Here is a 19,352-nt window from a genome sequence, read left to right on the forward strand (position 1 = left end):
CAAGCAGGACTTTTCAAAAACGACCAGCACACTGTAGAAAAAAGCAGCGCACAGATGTGAACAAATTACAAAGCATTAATGTTTTATTTAAATTTCATGTGTGTTTTAGCATGGCAAAAGCGCACAGATGTGAACAAATCCTAATCAAAGAATAGGTGGGCGCTATGAACACATGTGGGATGTTTTTTTTTCAACCAACCCCCTATAGCCCGGGTTCACACCCATGTGGAGCAGGAACCGCTGTGAATCCTGTGCGTTTCCCACACCGCATTGCAATGGCATCGCATTCATGTGATCTGAAACAGCTTGCAAATTGTGATGCAATTGCCAGAAATCGCATTGCATGGGTGAGAACACTCATGTGATGCGATTCAGGTGCAGATTTAAAAAAGTGTCCTGAACCTTTTTGGTGCGGTTGCGATTTGAGCCATACAAAATGTATGGCTCAAATTGCATCGCACAGACATTTGCATGTAATTTGCACATGTAAAATGCGGTATAGTGTGAACCCCGGCTTAAAACAGAACTCATGTTAATTTTTTTATTTTCCCATGCAGTGGGGGTGTGCCTGCACTGCAAGGGTTAACTGTTCGTTCTGTCTAGGAAAAGCTATACTTACCCTGTCCTCCGATCCTCTGGAAAACTGTGCTCCCCTACGTCCAGCGGTGGACTGTTCCTGGCCTCCTCACATCCAAAGCCGGTCTATGGGCATGATGACGTCAGCAACAGTCCATTCACAAGACTACTAATGTGAGGGGGGGAGCTGTGGGGACCAGTCTTGCGCTAGGAGAAGCTGCAGACTAGGTAAGTATATCTCAGCTTTATGATCCCCTAGAAAAAAGGAGCATTTAACCCATTCAGTGCGGGTACAGCTCCACTGCATGGGAAAATAACACTTTTGCCTGGATTTCCTCTTTAAGTCTTTTTTTTTATTTTGTTAAGCTTTTCATCTCCAATATTTTCCTTTCCCTTTAATGAGCACACTGTTATTATTTGAACAGATCTCCAGACATGGCTCTGCTATGACTGTACTCCTCTCCAGGATGATCTCATGTTTCCATTCATATAAAGGAAACGATCCAATCCCTTCGTTTCGTTTCCTCCCAACATCGGACAGTCCAGTAGCAGACTTCGGCTCTCTCCGTCGCTCCTCGGACGTCTTCGGTAATTTCCGGACGCGCCGTCCAATCCGATCCTTCCTTTCACAGCGGACTAGCTCCTTCGTTTTTTTGTTCTCGTGAGGGACCACGCCCCCAGTGCGCGCATTGGAATGCGGCTCTTCTATTGGTCGGAGCTCTTGCGTCCGCCCCGGGCTGAAGCGTAGCTCCTCCCTCATTGTGAGAATTCTCCACCTCTGCTGCTCGATAGGACACGGCACCGGAGACACGGGAGGTTGGTTTGGCGGAGCTAGGTCACGCAGGCGCCTCAGGAAGGAGACGAGGAGTCGTATTCGGGCGTTGGAAGGGTAATAGAGCTGCACGGGGGACACTTACAATTCAGCATCTTCCAGTCCGCTCCCTCGTCACCGATTAATCACGGTATTGTAGTGCTGTGCCAGCAGGGCCGCTCATCTGTGTGGGGGCTCGGTGGGCACGGCGGTGGGAGGCCTCCCTTCCCTCCCAGGGCTGTGTGTGGAATGAGGCGCCCGGCCATTGTGCTGCAGAGGGAGCTCGGAGGATGCTGAGGGGAGTGGAGGAGGGAGGAGAAAGGGCAGAGGATGCTGCAGGGCACGATGGAGCAGGGGCTCCGCTTCACTCCAAGGCTTCTCACACAGGGCTTGCCTGCCAGTGTCGGGAGCCTACCAAATGCCAGGATACCTTCTTACCCTCTGAAGAGCAGCAGTCATGCATGTTAGGTTACTGTTCATATGGGGCCCATTCACACCATACACATAGGGCACATGTGCCTGACACATAGACAGGGTCGATCAGTTGACATCAGTGCATAGCATTGGGGCATGCTAAAAAAAAAGACATGCTGCCTTTTAGCGTGGTGTGGTTGTGACACACTGTGCCACATAATGTCAATGAAGTTAAGAAAAACAAAAAAAGGTAAATAGTGTTGTAACACACATCACACGGCACTTCCCTTTGATGTGTGATTGGGCCCTTGAAGAGCAAAAATGTCTTTATGTTCTACTGTCACACATAGGTCATCATTAATGCTGGGCTTTGGGAAAAAATACCCGTGCCATGCCCCCCCATTCCACACTGAAAGGGTTTGAATGCTTCTCATCAAGGCAGAACTAAACCCTCCCATCGCTTTCAGCCAAGGAAGCTGCCATCTTGGCCTTGGTTTGATCTCTTATCTACTATGATGCTGTGATCAGTTATGACGCCAGCCATTTATTTATTATTATTTATTTCAGGTACTTGTATAGTGCTGTCAATTTACACAGCGCTTTACATATATATTGTGCATTCACATCAGTCCCTAACCCTCAAGGGGTGTACAATCTAAGGTCCCTAACTTACATTCATACATACACATACTAGGGCCAGCATGTTTTTTGGAGTTTGATGGTTTGACAGTTTGCTCAGCAACTGTGACAGTCACATTGTTGGCATGCCCGGAATGTAAGGGTCCTTTCACACCAGCGTTCTTTTTTTCATCAGTACAGTCATGTTTTTTCCAAGAAAAAAGGGATCAGTTTTTCATCAGTTCACATCAGTTTTTCATCAGTTCACATTTAGTTTTTCATCAGTTCACATCAGTTTTTCATCAGTTCACATCTGGTTTTTCATCAGTTCACATCTGGTTTTTCATCAGTTCACATCTGGTTTTTCATCAGTTCACATCTGGTTTTTCATCAGTTCACATCTGGTTTTTCATCAGTTCACATCAGTTTTGTATCAGTTCACATCAGTTTTGTATCAGTTCACATCAGTTTTGTATCAGTTCACATCAGTTTTGTATCAGTTCACATCAGGTTAACATCAGTTTTTCATCAGTTCTTCATCAGTTTTTTACATACTTCACCAATGCAAAAAATGGACCGTATGTCCGTTTACATCCATTTTTGTCTGTTCCGTTTTGTTTTTTTACAGAAGAATAATAGGGTTTTCTTCCATTCAAAAACACAGAATGTTAACGGACGCGGACATTAATGGCTATAAACAGGTTATCATCCATTTACATCCGCTAGTCCATAGAAATACATGGGTGTCTGTTTTTCATCCATAAACGGACAGATGAAAAGTAGACATACGGAACACCCCTATGAAAGGGGCTTAACTGTTTTTTTAAACTGTTGGGTTTCAGCTCAGCATTCATTCACACCATACGTGCATGAAAACTGATGGGAAAACCGTGCAGATTTGCCTTTCACGTCAGTTATGTGGCTTGTTCACACCACAGTGTTGGTGTCATGTTAGTTTTTCATGCAGAAAACTACATATATGCAGATTCCTGTGCAGAGAGAAAATCTGCACTTGATACTGGTGTTGTGGTGTGAACAGGCCACATAGATAAGTTGTTTTTTTTTTTTTTGTGCCCTTGCAAAACGCATGCAGAAAAACGGACATCTCTGCACCATGGTGTGATCAAAGCCTTAAAGACCCGTTCACATCTGTGTGTTGTAAAACCTGATACACATGTTTTGAAAAATCCAACGCAATGCATAATATGGTTTACACGTGTTTTCCTCCCTGGGAAAAATGGACACGTGACTCAAAAAAATGCACTTAGGTTGGTAGCAAACCCAAAACAAAAACGTGTTTTGTTGCAGCTTACCAATCATTAGATGTGGTGGTTGCATTAATTTTTATTTTTGGCTTTTTTCCCCTCTGTTTGCACCTGGTGATCTGACCAGTAACACACCTCCTGTACTAGTGCCCTAGTACTCTTGAAGAAGAAGCACAGAAGGCATGAAGGACAGCAGCATTGTTAGTCCTGGGGGAGGGAAGTGTTAAATGTATTGGCAAATTTAAATACACTAAACAAATTGGAGCCAAACTCCAGCCCACGCTTATAGTCATTTAAGGCAACTGTTTTTTTTTTTTTTTTTCCTTTGGGAATAAAAGTTTTGCATGACTAACTAAAAGCTCATCATTTTAATCACTCATGTCAGTGTTAGGTTGTTTGCCTCATCTGTGTAGTTACATAGTTAGTCTGGCTGAAAAAAGACAAAAGTCCATCTAGGTCAACCATAAAAAAATAGTTATAATCCTACACCCACAGTTGATCCAGAGGAATGCAAAAAACCCAGCAAGGCATGATCCAATTTGCTCCTGCAGGGGAGAAAATTTCCTTCCTGATCCCCCGAGAGTCAATCAGATATTCCCTGGATCAACTTTACCTATAAATGTTAGTATCCAGTTATATTTTGTGTATCTAAGAAATAATCCAGGCCTTTTTTAAAGGAATCCACTGAGCTGGCCAGAACCAACTCTTGAGGGAGTCTATTCCACATTTTCACAGCTCTTACTGTGAAGAAACCTTTCCATATTTGGAGATTACATTTCTTTTCCTCCAGACATAAAGAGTGCCCCCTTGTCCTCTGTGATGACCTCAGGGTGAATAACTGCACCAATTTCACTATATGAACCACTGATGTATTTATACCTAATCCCTTTAATTTTTCCTCATAGCTGAGCTCCTCCATGCCTCGTACCAGTTTGGTTGCTCTTCTCTGTACTTTCTCCAGTTCCACAATGTTCTTTTTGTGAATTGGTGCCCAAAACTGAACTGCATATTCCAGATGAGGTCTTACTAATGATTTGTACAGGGGTAATATGATATCTCTCTCTGGAGTCTATACCTCTTTTAATACAAGAGAGGATTTTGCTTGCTTTAGAAACCTCAGCTTGGCATTGCATGTCATTATTAAGAGAGATTCTACTTTTGAAAAACAGGCTGGTTGGGTCACCAGATGAAAATAGAAGAGAGCCTAAAAATGGAAACTAATGCAGTCATCACATCTAAGAATTGGTAAGCTGCAATATAATTTTTGCTTTTGGGTTTAATACTGCTTTATAAAAACACGGGGTGTGATTCTGTTGCCCATAACAGAAGGTATGTTTTTTGTTGCATTTTTTTTTTTACACAGCGTACTGAAGATACCGTGAGCAGGACTTTTTAAAAGTTCAATGCACTTTTAAAAAAACACAGTGCACAGATGTGAATAGCTACATAGGTTTTAAAAAGGACTATTCTTGTGTTTTTGTGATGGAAAGGTGTACTTTGGTACAGCAAAAGCACACAGGTGTGAACAGAGCCTATATTGTTTCCCAAAAACATTAAATTCAAGGCATGCCATGAATGAAACCTGTCTGTTACCAGTGTGCTTATGTTACCTCTCAACCAAACTGTCAAGCCATCAAATAGCTGGTGTTCTAGTTGATCACATGTGCAGCACTGTGGGAACTGCAGATTAAACAGAGGCTAAGAGGGCAGCTTCCTTGGTTGTAAAGGTTCGAAGGGTTTATATATTGAGGGAGTACAGGGGTTAAAGTGGAGTTCCACTCACACTGTAAAAAATAAGAGTCAGCGGCTACAAAAACTGTAGCTGCTGACTGTTAAACAGCCACTTACCTGTCCTACGAACCCGCGGTGTCCTCTTTGCAGCCCATTTCAGCAGGCGTCTGGTGGTCCAGGCACCGGCATCTTCAGTGTGGGCACCCAGCTGTGACAGCTTGCGGCTTCACAGCCAGGTGCCCACTACGCATGCGCGAGTAGCGCTGCGCTTCCTGAATGGTCCCGTAATCTTCTGGGACGTGTTCCAGAAGACAATGGGGAAGGCGGGTAGGAGGACAACTTCCGCTTCCGATCGCCTAGGCGATAGCAGCGGAAGTGGGAGCGGGTACCTGTCAATTTCGGGTACCCGCTTCCCAAAGGTGCCAATCCTTAATGGGGAGCGGGGGACCAGTCTTTAAAGCGGAACTTCCCCTTTTGGGTGGAGCTCCGCTTTAAGGTTTGTTCTGTGCTCCCACGGGTTCCCTGTATATGTGTATCTGGGTCCCTGCAACTTCCTCTGTAAGCGGTCCTCAGTTGCATGCTTTCCCCCTTCACATACACTGCGAAATTAATAGTCCTGCATTCCACATGATGACCCCAAGGGGTGGACTGGGGCTACAAGGAGAGCAGGAGCCTGCTGGAGTGGGGAGTCAAAAAAAAAAAGTCTATTAAAACTTTGCGCTTAACTTTTTTTTTAACTTGCCTAGGGGAGTAAAAAATATTATTTTTTTTTTTTTTTTCCTTTTCCTAATGTGATGTCATCACAGAGGCTGCTCACTGTTGCCGGACAGCGATATTAAAGATGGCCCCCTATGTCCATTCCTTCAGATGCAGGGCGCTCCATTGAAAGAGTTAGACTGTGCTGATTGGTGCTGAAAAGAATTATTAGTGGTGATCTCTCCTTCTCAGTGTGAGTATAGCTACGCAAGGGTGCCTGTTTTTTGAATGGACTAAATACTAAAGTGTTTGTTGTAGCAATGGTGGCGTGCACAGAAGTGTGCATTGGTACCATCCAGTGGCTTACTTTATAAAAGGTCAGTGATGCACTGCTATTTGCACCAGAAGTTTTGCCAGATGATTTTTGTAGTTCGGTTAGGATTGTTGTCAAATTATCCTGTGTTGTGAATGGCTTACTCTAAGGACACTGGCATAGCAGCAATTTTATTTTAAAATCATGCCTGTCATACATGAGAGGAAAGCAAAATCTGGGTGCGTTATTGGAGCAACCTGTTTTTTTGTTGCAGTGGGTGCACTGAAGGGAGAGATGTTGCACTGGCTTGAAGAGATTGCTGTGAGGCAAGACTATGGCATGTCACATAATATTCAGTGGATGATTGTGATGTGTGTCTGCTAGGTAGACCTGGAAGTGAGATGTGCCTGAGTTGCATAAAATGAGTTTTTACATTGCAGGAAGTGCTGCAGAGTGTTCTGGGAGATATTCTCCTGGATTCTGCTATAAATGCATATATGGCAAGTGTCTCTGGTTTTCAAATTACACACTTGTTACGCTATCCCTGGAAATGTTTCTAGTGTTTTTGGAACAGAAGATTTCACGGATACCATGTCATCTTAAGTCCTCGTGCACACTGGACGTTTTTGCAGCTGCTGTTTTTGGCTTTTGACATTTTTTTTTCTACAGCCAGTAACCCCCCCAGCATGTTATCCTGTGTGTCCATGCACCCATAGACTGTAATCAACATTTTTTTGTCAGGGGTGTTTTTTGTCTGGACCCCCCCCCCCCCCCAGAACTAGTGGGATTCTAGAGGAGTTTTTTTGCTCTAAAAACGCTCTAACACTGGAAAACATGGTAAATTGCAGCAAACCAGCTTTTTTGGACTTTCTTTTTTTACCCCCCCCCCCAAAAAAAAAATGGGGGGGGGGAGGGGAACACTAAAAAACTCAGCTAAATGCTAATACAAAAATGATAAAAACCACATGGAGCCTAAATCTGAACTCTAAGCACAGTTAAAATACACAGGTCAGTGCTGCTGCTGCTTCTCCTTTCATTGCCCAGTCATAGGCTGGGGGGGGTTTCTAGAGGACTTGGGTCCAGAGGAAGTAGGGTTGGATGATGCTGGCCATCAGACTGAAGACATCCTGTGGGAGAAGTCTCTAAATTGAAGGTGAATATTGCAGTGAAGACTGTTTTTTGTTTTATTTTCAATTGTTTATTACAGGTATTTATATAGAGTCAACAATTTACATTGCATGTTTATATACTGTATTCACATCAGTTCTGCTCTCAAGGTGCTTGCAATCTAAGGTCCTTATCTCACATGCATACATACACATGCAAGGTCCATTTAGACAGGAGCCATTTAACCTACCAGTATTTTGTGGCATGTAGAAGGAAATGTAGGCACAAGGAAGACATGCAAACACTGCATTGACATAGAACTGAGCACCCCAGCGCTGCAGTGGCCTAGTCATTTTTATCATATTTTTAGCTGGAGTTTCTACTTTATTTAACCACTTGCCTACAAGGCACTTATACCCCCTTCTTGCCCAGGCCAATTTCCAGCTTTCTGCGCTGTTGCACTTTGAATGACAATTGCGCGGTCATGCAACACTGCCCATATGAAATTTTTATCATTTTTTTGTAACAGATAGAGCTTTATTTTGGTGGTATTTAATCACCTCTGGGTTTTTTATTTTTTCTTAAACCAAAAACCACTTTTGAAAAAAAAAAAGTTTTTTCTTAGTTTTTGTTCTAAAATTTTGTAAATAGGTGATTTTTTTCTCCTTCACTGATGTGCGCTAATGAGGCTACAGTGATGGGCACTGATAGGTGGCACTGATGGGCATTGATGAGGAGGCACTGGAAGGTGGCACTGATGGGCATTGACAGGCATCACTGATGGGCACTGAAAGGCAGCACTCATATATGGCACTGATAGGCGGCACTGACTGGCACTGTTAGGCAGCACTGATGCACACTGATAGGTAGCACTGATTGGCGGCACTGTTAGGTGGCACTGACTGGCATTGATAGGTGGCACTGGCTGGCACTGATGGTTGACACTGAAAGGCAGCTCAGATGGGCACTGATATGTGGCATTGATGTGGCACTGTCAGGTGGCATGGATGAGCACTGAGAGCTGGCACTGATGGACACTGACAGGTGGCGCTGCTGGGGCTACACTGATCATCAGTGCTCTGATGATCAGTGTAGATGTCCCCTCCGAGGAATGCCGATTATCGGCTCTCCTCTCCAGCTCTCAGCGTGACAGCTCGTGGGGAGAGAAGTGCCGATAACTGGCATTTCCCTGTTTACATGTGATCAGCTGTGATTGGACACAGCTGATCACATGACCGAGCCGACATCTTCGGCTCTTTCCGTGGATCGGTGATCCGCTGTGTCCGAGGGACACAGCGCACCGCTGATTGCCGCGCTACGCGCTTTGGGAGCCGCGCATGCGCAGTTAGAATGGGACGATGTCATATGATGTCCTCCCAGAACGAGAGAACCACCTTGTCTGTCATATTACTATATGGTGGGCGGGAGGTGGTTAAGGATTTTATCTGATATGATTTATTTCATTATTGTAGAATGACATTGCCCTCTGATATAGAATCTTGGAACTAGATTCACCTTGGTGACTCCAGCATTGGAAAAGTACTATTTAAAAGAGAAGTATGGGGTATTAAAAAAACAAACATTATATTCGCCTAGGTCAGGGGTAGGCAATCTGCGGCTCTCTAGCTGTTGTGGAACTATATTTCCCATGAGGCATTGCAACATTACAAAACTGACAGTTACAGCTATGACTTGCAGAGGCATGATGGAACTTGTAGTCCTGCAACGGCTGGAGAGCCGCAGGTTGCCTTACCCTGGCCTAGGTGAATCCAGCATTGATCCCTCACTGGCTCTGCATAAAGACCATGATCGCTCAGTTCTCTCCTTCTGCTCTGAGCAGAGAGCCAGGACTGTCGGTCACTGGCTCTCTGCTTTTCTCCCCCAGCGCTCACTGGAGTGCTCGGCTGTGAAGGGTGATGGAGGGCCTGCCTCAGGTTCTCAGTGGATGCCTAAGCTAGGTGCCGGTCCAGAGTTCTAGGTGGAGCCTGACCATATGACCACACAGCTCGCTCCCAGCACAGAGACCAGGGTCTCACTGAAAGCCCTGGGTCCTGTCCTAACGATCGGGACTCGGAACTCCCAATTCTGGGTAATCTGAATAACCTGTGATTGGCTATCACAGTTATCAGTCACTGTGAAGCCCGTCCCCAATTTTTCTCTCTCTCTAAATGGAGGAAGAGAGATGCATTATATCTCTCTCTCTCTCTCTGTTCTTTCAGAGAGAAATAAAAAGTGTGTGTAAAATAATTAAAAAATAAAAAAAACCTAAATCAAGGGTTAGTGTTTGGCTCAGAGTCATGATTTATTTATTTTTTAATTAGTGTCCGTGTCAGTTAGTGGTAGGATAAAAAAAAAGCAAGGTAGGCACTATTGTTTCAGGGCCATACTACGGTACAAAAAACAGCTAACACACATGTGGTATCACTGCAATTGTCAGGAGCAAAACGGCAGTAAATTACCGATTTTTTTTTTTTTTTTTTTTTTTTTTTTTTTTTTTTTTGTAAAATATATAAAAGATGAGGTTGCAGCAAGTAAATACACTGCTCAAAAAAATTAAAAGAACACTTTTTAATCAGAATATAGCATCAAGTCAATTAAGCTCCTTGGATATTGATCTGGTCAGTTAAGTAGCAGAGGGGGTTGTTAATCAGTTTCAGCTGCTTTGGTGTTAATAAAATTAACAGGTGCACTAGATGGGCAACAATGAGATGACCCCCAAAACAGAAATGGTTTTACAGGTGGAGGTCACTGACCATTTTTTCCCTACTCTGTTCTGACTGTTTTTCACTAGTTTTGCATTTGGCTGGGGTCAGTGTCATTTGTGGTAGCATGAGGAGATACCTGGAGCCTACAGAGGTTGCACAGACAGTCCAACTTCTCCAGGATGGCACATCAATGCGTGCCAATGCCAGAAGGTTTGCTGTGTCTATCAGCACAGTCTCAAAAGCATGGAGAAGATTCCAGGAGACTGGCAGGTTCTCTAGGAGAGCTGGATAGGGCCGTAGAAGGTCCTTAACTCATCAGCAGGACCGTTATCTGCTCCTTTGTGCAAGGAGGAACAGGATGAGCACTGCCAGAGCCCTACAAAACCTGACCTCCAGCAGGCCAGTGGTGTGAATGTCTCTGACCAAACAATCAAACACTTCATGAGGGTGGCCTGAGGGCCCGACATCCTCTAGTGGGCTCTGTGCTCACTGCCTGGCACCATAGAGCTCCATTGGCATTTGCCATTTAACACCAGAATTGGCAGGTCCGCCACTGGCACCCTGTGCTTTACACAGATGAGTGCAGGTTCACCCTGAGCACATGTGACAGACGTGAAAGAGTCTGGAGAAGCCATGGAGAACGTTATGCTGTCTGTAACATCGTTTAGCATGACCGTTTTGGTGGTGGGTCAGTGATGGTCTGGGGAGACATATCCATGGAGGGACGCACAGACCTATACAGACTTGACAATGGCACCCTGACTGCCATTAGGTATCAGGATGAAATTCTTGGACCCGTTGTCAGACCCTACGCTTGTGCAATGAGTCCTGGGTTCCTCCTGATGCACGACAATGCTCGGCCTCATGTGGCAAGAGTATGCAAACAGTTCCTGAAGGATAAAGGAATTGCTACCATTGAATGGCCCCATGCTCTCCTGACCCAAATCCAATAGAACACCTCTGGGATATCATGTTTTGGTCCACCCGACACCGCCAGGTTGCAGCTCAGACTGTCCAGGAGCTCAGTGATGTCTTGGTCCAGATCTGGGAGGAAATACCCCAGGACACTATCGTCTCATTAGGAGCATGCCCCGACGTTGTCAGACATGCATACATGCACGTGGGGGCCATACAAACTACTGAGTACCATTTTGAGTAGCTGCAGTGAAATTTCAGCAAAATTAACTAGCCCAGCATTTCTCAATCAGGGTGCCGCGGCACAGAGTCCCCAGGGGTGCCACAGGAAAATTGCCCAAAATTTCCCAATCCATGCCAAATAGATTGTTCTCGACACCAGTACTGTATTTTATTTTCAGCGGTGCTGGTCCGCTGAGTAAATGACGTATACAGATGTCACCAGCACTCAGGAAGCTCTGCAGGCAACCCTCCCATGTCCTGCCAACTGATGATGTCATCACGTCCCACGTGGCTTTCTGGGAGTGCGTGTGGCTAGCGGTCTGCTCTCTCTGCAGTGGTGGACAGAGCTCTTCTGTTGGCAGCTGAAGCGGTACATGCTGGCATGTGAGAGGGCAGAAAAAGACACGGAGAAGGCTTTTCATTGGTGTGCTGCATATGAGCTGTGGAAGGTACAGACTATTCGTGATAGTCTCCTCCTCCCATGCCCGCCTCCAGGACTTCTCCAGGGTGTCACCCATCCTCTGGAACTCCCTGCCCCAACCCATCAGATTATCACCTACTCTCCTCTCCTTTAGGCGCACCCTGAAAACCCATCTCTTCAGGGAAGCCTACCCCACCTCCTGCTAACTTGCCGACCTCCTCCACTCTTCCTACCACTCCATCCCCCACAGCTATCTCCTCCTGTGCCACCATCCCCTCCCTCATAGATTGTAAGCTCGAAAGAGCAGGGCCCTCGATCCCCTCATGTTTTGCATTGTATTGGTATTGTTCTGTCACATGTTCTGTCCCCCTTTGTAATGTACAGCGCTGAGCGAACTATTGGCGCTTTATAAATACTGTATAATAATAATAATAGTAGCAGACGTGATGATTGCAAATTTGGTGATTCGTTTTCATATAATCAAGTTTAGATAGATATATAATTTTTTTTGCTTGCTATGTGGTTTTCACTACTTTCTAAATGTACTGCACGTTTTTTTATTTTTTATGCTTCTTACACATTGCCCTGCTGTAGTTTGGCCACAGTGTAGGTGCAGCACAGGGTACCTGTGTTTTTTGTGCACATTACCTGCAGTTTCCTATGAAACGTGTGGGGTGTGTACATGTGTTTGTGTGTATGTGTACGTACGTAGACGTATGAGTGTGTCTGTATATTTGTGTGGTTTGTACATGTGTGTGTATGCGCACATTACTTTTCATCTTGACCCCCTATTCCTGTACTGTCAGAACTGCTTTTTCTAGGGCTTGTTCATAATAGCAACATGGACTGCGGCTTCTCTGAAAAGCAGTTCATGCTCAAATTGCTTTTCAGAGGCATTTGACAGGTGGTAAAGATGCAATGTGGTGCTTCCTCACCACCTATTTTAATCTCATAAATGCAGCATCACCACACTACAACTGTGTGTAATGCACACAGTTGCCTGGTGGTTGCAGTGCAGTCTGCTCACCTGGCGGTATACTTCCAGCCATGGCAACATCATGTGTACTCTCCCAGCTGATGCCTCTGCAGCTAAAGGGGAACAATTGGGGGTGGTAAAAACAGCTTAACCACGTGTTTTTACCACCCCCAACCGCACATGTGAACAAGCCCTTGGTTCACATCTGTGTGGCTGCATGTAGCGTAGCCTATTTATTTCAGTGGGCTTCCCTATCCGCAGAAATGCAGGGAAAGAAGTCCCCAGCCCATATTTTTAAATTGTGCCAATGTGCGGAGTACCATTAACAATTAATGGCACCCCCAAAGATCAGAGCATTTGCGTGTCATGAACGAGCACACTTTTGCATGTATTCCACGACACGTAGTAACATGAATCAAGCCTTGGACAGGGGTGTCTCGAGACTGAAAATACTTTCCAAGGGCACCCAACTGGAAAAAGGTTGAGAATCACTGGACTAGCCTGCTGCATCATTTTTTCACTTTGATTTTTGGGGTAACTTTGAATTCAGTCCTCTGTAGGTTGATAATTTTCATTTCCATCAAACAATGGGGCATCCTTACGTTCCTAACACATTATCCCATCCATATCAGTATAGATATCCAGCATGAGATTTTTACTCATTGAGATCTGATGTGGTTTCAAAGTGTTCCTTTAATTTTTTTGAGCAGTGTATATATCCAACATGTCAAACCTTACATTTGCGTGCGCTTGTGAAACCAACTTTAGTACCATATACTTTCTAAAGGTGACGCTTTTAAAGCCCCTTATAGGTCATCAATTTAGTGTTGCACAGGAGGTCTTGTAATTAATACCAATAAAGTTATTGCTCTCACTCTGGCATGCACAGCAGTACGTAACGTGTATCGTAATCGGTGATGCAGTAAAGCATCCTTGTTATACTCACTGTGGAATTTAAGGGATTTATCCTCTGCATTGTGTAAAAATTCAGTTTGATCCTGACTTCTCTGATCCTCCCCTTCTTCTAGTATCCCCCTCCTATCTCCTGATAAGATCAGTTTGGTGTGCATTGCTGGAGAGGTTTTTTTTTTTCTTGGGAGAGTGCATGTGATCCGCACAGGGCCAATCAGCACTGTCCAGACAGAGTTAAGAGGTTCTGCATCCTCCTAGAGCAAAATGAAAAATTCCTCCTACAAGCTTTACCAAGTGCTCTGCTGGACACTGATAGAAGTCACAAGACTGGTATTTGGCAGTTTATATTTACTAAAATAATTGCACTTCCATGTTCTGTGTACTGTGGGGGACCAGATATAGTGAATGCAGGGTCCTGGGTTTAGTAACACTTTCACTTTTTTTCTTAATCAGGTGTGGAAATTAAAAAAAAAAAAAAAATACTTGTCCAGGGACTAAATCAGGGCCCCAATCTACTTGTCCCTCATGACAATCTACTGTCCAGATTAAAAAAAAGAAAAGAAAAAAAAACTACCGTATTTGCCGGCGTATAGGACGACTTTTCAACCCGTGAAAATCTTTTGAAAAGTCGGGGGTCGTCTTATACGCCGGTATACGGCGAGCCGGTGTCAGGGCGGCACTTTTTCGATTGGCGGCGCCGCCCGCCCCTCCTCCTCCAACGGACACCAAGTACAGGGGTGGGCAGAGGGGCTGCTGTACCTTACCTGGCTCCGGTCCCGGTCCCACGACGATCCGGTCCAGGAAGCGCGGCTGCTCCTTCTTTCAGTTCGGCCGCTCGATGGTCCCGCCTCCCGCTCGGCTCCGCCTCCTCACCGGTGATTGGGCGCCAGCACTGGAAAGGCACACAGGCGACCAATCACTGGCGAGGAGGCGGAGCCAAACGGCCCCGCGAAAATCAAGCGGCCGAACTGAAAGAAGGAGCAGCTGCTCCTCTCCCCCACTGACACTAACGATGGGGCACTATTCCTCCTCCACACTGACACCAACGATGAGGTACTGTTCCTCCCCCACTGACACCAACGATGGGGCACTATTCCTCCTCCCCACTGACACCAACGATGGGGCACTATTCCTCCTCCCCACTGACACCAACGATGGGGCACTATTCCTCCTCCCCACTGACACCAACGATGGGGCACTATTCCTCCTCCCCACTGACACCAACGATGGGGCACTATTCCTCCTCCCCACTGACACCAACGATGGGGCACTATTCCTCCTCCCCACTGACACCAACGATGGGGCACTATTCCTCCTCCCCACTGACACCAACGATGGGGCACTATTCCTCCTCCCCACTGACACCAACGATGGGGCACTATTCCTCCTCCCCACTGACACCAACGATGGGGCACTATTCCTCCTCCCCACTGACACCAACGATGGGGCACTATTCCTCCTCCCCACTGACACCAACGATGGGGCACTATTCCTCCTCCCCACTGACACCAACGATGGGGCACTATTCCTCCTCCCCACTGACACCAACGATGGGGCACTATTCCTCCTCCCCACTGACACCAACGATGGGGCACTATTCCTCCTCCCCACTGACACCAACGATGGGGCACTATTCCTCCTCCCCACTGACACCAACGATGGGGCACTATTCCTCCTCCCCACTGACACCAACGATGGGGCACTATTCCTCCTCCCCACTGACACCAACGATGGGGCACTATTCCTCCTCCCCACTGACACCAACGATGGGGCACTATTCCTCCTCCCCACTGACACCAACGATGGGGCACTATTCCTCCTCCCCACTGACACCAACGATGGGGCACTATTCCTCCTCCCCACTGACACCAACGATGGGGCACTATTCCTCCTCCCCACTGACACCAACGATGGGGCACTATTCCTCCTCCCCACTGACACCAACGATGGGGCACTATTCCTCCTCCCCACTGACACCAACGATGGGGCACTATTCCTCCCCCCCACTGACACCAATGATGGGGCGCGTTGGAAGAGGGGTAGTCTTATACGGCGAGTATAGCTCAAACCCTATATTTTAACAGGAAAAGTAGGGGGTCGTCTTATACGCCCAGTCGTCTTATACGCCGGCAAATACGGTAACCAAAACCGTATTTAAATCGGAGGTGAGTTTAGGAATGTCTGGGACTTCTAAAAACAAGAAACAGGCTTTAATAGCGACTTAAACGCCTCTCCAGCACAGCCATGCAAAGCAGTGTGCTTACAGTGAAGCACACAGACACAGCCCAATGAAAAACTGCACACAGTTAACCCTTTGATCACCCCTCATGTTAACCCCTTCCTGCGCAGTGCCCTTAGTACAGTGTCAGTGCTTTTTTTTTTTGCTGCACTGATCACTGTATTGGTGTCACTGGGGATGTCAGGAACACCAAGTTAGTTCCCCCCAGTGTCAGAATGCCTGCCGCAGCCCCGCTATAAGTCACTGATCGCTGCCATTACTAGTAAAAATTTTTTAAAAATTCCAGTATCTATATCGCCATTTGTAAACGCTGTAACTTTCACGTAAACCAATACCGCCATTTGTAAACGCTGTAACTTTCACGTAAACCAATCGACAATTGGCACGTATTGGTTTTTTTTTTTTTTTTTTTTAGCAAAGACATGTAGCAGAATACATTTTGGCCTAAATTTATGAGGAAATTTAGATTTTTTTTTTTTTACTAGACATGTTTAGTAGCAAAAAGTCAAAAATATTGTTTTTTTTCCTCAAAATTGTTGCTTTTTTTTTCTAATAGTGCAAAAAAATAAAAACCGCACAGGCGATCAAATACCAGGAAAAGAAAGCTCTATTCGTGGGAAAAGGACATAATTGCATTTGTGTGCAGCATTGCATGACCTCGCAATTGTTAAAGTAACACAGCGCCTTAATGCAAAAAAACGGCCTGGTCAGGAAGGGGGTAAATCCTCAGGAGGGCAAGTGGTTAAATGCCACCAAAAGAAAGCCCTATTTGTGTGGGGGGAGAAAAAAAGATAAAAATGTTGTATGGGCACAGTGTTGCATGGCCGTGCAATTGTCATTCAAAGTGCGATAATGCTGAAAGCTAAAAATTGGACTGGACAGGAAGGGGGTAAAAGTGCCCGGTATTGAAGTGGTTGATAACACAAGTGCCCCACCAGCTCTGCAGTCTTAGTTCCCAATCTGTAAGCTGAATAGCGATGGGGCTCAGGTAAGTATTGAGGGGCTGCTGCAAACAGTAGGTTTTATACCTTCATGCATAAAATGAAGGTAAAAAACCTTGAGCCTTTACAACCACTTTAATCTACTCCTGTCTTATGGCTTGTAATAAACTTTTCATGTACATAAGGTAAAGGCTAAGTTTACTGTTTGCAAGTAAACAAATAAAGGCACATATATTTGCAGAAAAAAATGTGTAGCTTATTATTTGTTTGCAAATGAGCCTGAAAAGCATTGCAACTGACCCATGTTTTGATAAATACCTAGAAAAAAAACTAAAATTATAAGTGGATTGCTGGTGCAGTGCCAGGCTCCTGTAGACTCAACTGAGACGAGACAACACTGAGGTATGGACTCTCGGAGAGCTGGAGGGAACTGTCAATGGACTATGAGTGCTGGTGGCAGGATGATCTTGTAGTGTATTCATTCACAGATCTCTGAATGAATGATGTTGCTGTGCAGGTGGAGCCATGCGCAGCTGCCCCAAGACCTCCCATAAGCTGTTGGGGGTTGCTTGGCTCCATGTTACACCCTTAAGATACCGTTGGGTCCATATATATTTTTACACAGGTACAATTTTCATACTTTTGGCTCTGTATGCCACTAGAGTAAATTTAAAATGAAACAATCCAAATGAATTTGAAGTGCAGACTTTCAGCTTTAATTCAAGGGGTTGAACATAAATATCAAATACATATTTTAGCAACTGCAACCATTTTTATACACAGTCCCTCCATTTTCAGGGGCTCAAATGTAATTGGACAAATTAATATAATCATAAATAAAATGTTCATTTTTAATATTTTGTTGAGAATCCTTTACTAGCAATGACTGCCTGAAGTCTGGAACCCATGGACATTACCAAAGATTGGGTTTCCTTCTTTCTGATGATTTGCCAGACTCTAAGTGCAGCTGTCTTCAGTTGTTCTTTGTTTGTGGGTATTTCTGCCTTTTAGTTTTGCCTTCAACAAGTGAAATGCATGCTCAATTGGGTTGAGATCATGTGATTGACTTGGCCATTGCAGAATATTCCACTTCTTTTCCTTCAAAAGCTCCTGGGTTGCTTTTGCAGTGTGTTTTGTCCATCTGTACTGTGAAGCGCCTTCCAATAAACTCTGCTGCATTTGGCTAAGTCTGGGCTGACAGTATATCTCTAAACACTGCAGAACTCATCCGGCTGCTTCTGTCACATCATCAATAAACACCAATGACCCAGTGCCACTGGAAGCCATGCATGCCCACGCCATCACACTGTCTCCACCATGTTTTACAGATGACGTTGTGTGTTTTGGATCATGAGCTGTTCCAAGCCTTCTCCACACTTTTTTCTTCCTGTGATTCTGGTACAGATTAATCTTAGTTTCATCCATCCAAAGAATGCTTTTCCAGAACTGGTCTGGCTTTTTTAGATGTTTTTTGGCAAAGTCTAATATGGCTTTTCTATTTTTCAGGCTTATGAATGGTTTGCACCTTGTGGTGAACCCTCTGTATTTGCTCTCGTGAAGTCCTCTCTTGATTGTAGACTTTGACAATGAAACGCCCACCTCCTGGAGAGTGTCCTTCACTTGTCTGCATGTTGTGAATGGGTTTTTCTTTACCATAGAGAGGATCCTGCGATCATCCACCATTGTTGTCCTCCTTGGACGTCCATGCCTTTTTATGTTGCTGAGCTCACCAGTGCGTTCTTCTTTCCTCAGAATGTACCAGACTGTTGAATTGGCCACTCATAATTTTGCTTCCATCTCTCTGATAGATTTTTTTTTGTTTTTGAAGCCTTACAATGGCCTGTTTCACTTGCATGAACAGCTCCTTTGAACGCACAATGTAGGTTCACAGCAATAGATTCCAAATGCAAATACCACACTTAGAATCAACTCCAGACCTTTTACCTGCTTAATTGATGAAGAAATAACAAAGGAGTAGCCCACACCTGGCCATGAAACAGCTTTTGATTCAATTGTCCAATTACTTTTCGTCACTTAAAAAAGGGGAATGGCTACTCTTAAGAGCTGTAATTCCTAAACCCTTCCTCCAATTTGGATGTACATACCCTCAAATTAAATCTCCCGAGTGTGCTTTTTCAGCCCATATCCATTATATAAATATAGCTTCAATATGTTTTGATAAATACCTAGAAAAAAAACTAAAATTGTGCCCGTGTCCATATATATATGGACCCAACTGTATAGTGGTTTGGCTAAGGAACTTTACCATCAGCTGTGAACACTCTTGCTTTCCCTTCATTTAGACAGATTGCTTTTTATTTCCACAGAGTGATGTCATAGCTGTCTGCTGGACATTAGGAATATAAGTAAATATTTCCTGACATGGGAAAACCCATCAGTCAGTTTACAGATTAGGCTATTTTAGGATATCATGCAAATAGAAATTTGGTTTTTGCCGCCTTATAAAGACGGCCTCATACGAATATTTAT

General features: G+C 44.8%; 1 protein-coding gene across 3 annotated transcripts in view; it reads left to right on the plus strand.

The window, feature by feature from the left end:
- The first annotated feature begins 1,344 nt into the window (after positions 1 to 1,344).
- SPATS2 (spermatogenesis associated serine rich 2) overlaps positions 1,345 to 19,352 on the plus strand; it is a 142,054-nt gene continuing 124,046 nt past the window's right edge. Inside the window, exon 1 of one of the 3 annotated variants that reach the window (XM_089679637.1) lies at positions 1,345 to 1,465. The gene's annotated coding sequence lies outside the window, so the exon portion shown is untranslated. Of the gene's footprint in view, positions 1,539 to 6,249; positions 6,365 to 19,352 lie in introns of those variants that run through there. The other 2 variants (XM_089679646.1, XM_089679655.1) reach the window with 2 other exon arrangements.

This window comes from Staurois parvus, unplaced genomic scaffold (assembly GCF_062004578.1).
Source record: "Staurois parvus isolate SC_StPar_1 unplaced genomic scaffold, SC_StPar_1.0 ptg000017l, whole genome shotgun sequence".
NCBI lineage: Eukaryota > Metazoa > Chordata > Amphibia > Anura > Ranidae > Staurois > Staurois parvus.